Source organism: Calidris pugnax, unplaced genomic scaffold (genome assembly GCF_001431845.1).
Source record: "Calidris pugnax isolate Ruff unplaced genomic scaffold, ASM143184v1 scaffold1, whole genome shotgun sequence".
Lineage (NCBI taxonomy): Eukaryota > Metazoa > Chordata > Aves > Charadriiformes > Scolopacidae > Calidris > Calidris pugnax.
In genome coordinates, this window is record NW_015090800.1 from 9369041 (window position 1) to 9371686 (window position 2646).

Consider the following 2646-nt stretch of genomic DNA (forward strand, 5'->3'; position numbering starts at 1 on the left):
ACCTTACACGGTGGAGAGGAAAGCAGCCCCTAACAGTTGTCAACAGCTTTCGGTCTGCACCATTTCTCTGCCATATGGCCCGATCTCCACGTCGGAGCTGAGATTTTTAGCTCAGCAGCTTCATAGGAATCGTATCCCCAGCATCAGCAGTTATATATTCAGACATATTTTCCTTTCTCCTTAAATTTCCACTCCCTTTCTCTCTAATGGGAATAACTCACCCATCTCGTAGAGATCAAGTGCAACAGAAGGCGAGCTGGAGTCCCCAAGCTTTAGAAATCTCATTTCACCGTTTTTAACCCAAATAAGAGTGAATCCAATCTTCCGTACACCTGGGAATCTTTCCTTGTTCAAACACCGAGCCCTGCAGCCTTGGCTAAAGCCTACAGACAGAGAATACAGAGCGCTGAGCCAAAAGCCAGTGATGTCACCCATGCAACGTGAGACTCATTTCTTATTTCTCTAGCCTCCTTAAAGATAAACTGCACCACTTCCCCGGCAGGAAACGTCGAAGCCTTACTTTCTTAAGAGGGGAAAACGTAAAACCTGGATTTAGCTGGATCCTGCTCATCCTTGGTCACAAGCCCTTACATTGTGTCAACCAAATCCAAGACAAGCGGAGCTGTTTCTTACTGCACAAAAAAATCCCAACCGACTACGTAACACAGAGTGTGAGCTTGAAAAAAACCCTGGATTCAAGAGCTACTGCGTGATCCAGAAAACTGAGGCCTTCAGACTCTGAAATATACTGTTTAAAAAAGAAATAAGCATGGCCATTTCCCCTCCATCAAAAAGCTCTGGGACCTGGCACACCCTGCTCTGTATCACAGCATCCTGGAGCTGGCAGAGGAACCCAGTTAGCCCCATCCAATATTTGGCTCCCACACATCAGCGACTCCACAGCATGAAGGAAAAACAACGCGGTCGCTCCTACTGCACCAAAAAGTCCACACCCCGATGTCTCTCCAGGGGCAAGTGCCACAAAAATCTACACCCACGCTGGATCCACGCAGCTTTTGGCCCCTGCAGCCTAAGCTGTGTCATCTGAATAGAAAAGAAGCACAGCCTTTATTGGCACCACTGGGTTGGTGAAAGCCCTTGGCCCCAAGAGGGGAGTACTGGGATTTTGCTAGCTTTCAGCCCTAGCCACACAAATGGTACTTGTCCCAGTGGGAAGGGCAGAGGAGGGACCATAGTAGCTCTTAGTGTATCAGAAATACACACCTGGATTTTCTTGTGGAATACAGCTGCATCAGAGAGAAAGACAGACAAGACACATACAAAAAAACCAAACCAAAACAAAACCAAAACAAACAAACAAAAAAACAAAAACCCATGGCTGGATCCTACCAGGTTTTGGCCCCAAATTAAATTCTATCACCAAAAAAGACAAGATGTCTCCTTCCATTTTACCTGGCAAAACCAGGTCCCAAGTCAGCTGGGATTTCAGCTATGCAAGGGCATCTCTCCCATTAAGCCATTTTTGGTTTGAGATGTACTATATTGTCTAACCCCCTCGCATGATTTCTAAGCTTGCAAAGGAAAATTGACCATCCAAACCATAGACATTGTGATCACCTGCATCCTCTGAAACAGTTCTATTGCAAAATTTCAATGTTGTGTTATAAATATTAACCGTATCTTAAAAGCTCTGGTAAAGTTAATTGCTTCATTGAGACAAGGCACTGGTTTAAATTGTTTTTTAGCAGTAACTTCCCTTTGTTGTTCATAATAAGGGCAAATATTTAAGGATCTAAGGCTTTTTTACAACAGTTAAGCACAGGTGGATCCACTTCTATAACTGGATTTTTCAAGCAACTACATGTCAGTATATAAAAAGAATTAAATTTTATAGCAGGCTTGGAGCAGCCATACTTGTCTGTTTGGAGATTAAATTTAGAGGCCTGTGGTCAAAAAGCTGGCTCCTGTAAGAAGATGGCAAACGGGTTTATTGTATTGCACCCACACAGGGATGAGAGTGCACCTGGATTTCTTCATCAAATTTTAGGATCAAATCTCAAACTGAAGGATGAGAACAGGGAAAAAGCCTAATGTTACCAAACATGGGTTTTGGCTGATAGGATTGTTGGATTTTCAATTTAAGCACAACAGTTTGCTACATTTATTCTCTATTTAGACTGAACTGGAAGACTGGGGGTAAGAGCAAAATGGAGGATCCAGCTGCTAGAGCTGTTTTTTTCATTATATTGGCCAAAGACATGTTAGGGGACAGGAAAATCATACAGTGTAATCATACCTACATTTCTTTTCTAGTTAAACGTTACTATTACAGTCCAAAGAGCCAAGATTTGGTTGGACCCAGGTAGGTCCAGGTGCCCAGTTTTTTCTGTCATACTCTAAGGCAGCAAGAGAGTTTGGGGCAGGGGGACTTTTGTACCTGGAGAAGCCAGACTTGTTCCCTCTTCTCATTCTTAAATATGGCTTTGAAAGCTGAAAATTGGCATGCAGTTCCAGGTTTTCTCTTTTTCTCTGAAAAGGCATTTCAGTGGCAGTTTCTATGCATTTTTATTTTTTTTGGCTCACAATTGTAGCTTTATCAGATGGCAATCTCTATCCTAATGCAAGTCACCTTAAATATATAAATGCAGGAGAGAGCGCTGGATTTCAGATGAGCTCTGCTTTAAC

General features: G+C 42.9%; 1 protein-coding gene across 2 annotated transcripts in view; it reads right to left on the bottom strand.

The window, feature by feature from the left end:
• The window catches only part of TMEM178B (transmembrane protein 178B), a 224018-nt gene extending 223519 nt beyond the window's left edge, over positions 1–499 (bottom strand). Inside the window, exon 1 of one of the 2 annotated variants that reach the window (XM_014937319.1) lies at positions 222–499. The gene's annotated coding sequence lies outside the window, so the exon portion shown is untranslated. Of the gene's footprint in view, positions 1–2 lie in introns of both variants that reach the window. The other variant, XM_014937318.1, reaches the window with a different exon arrangement.
• Between the last annotated feature and the right edge of the window lie 2147 nt (positions 500–2646).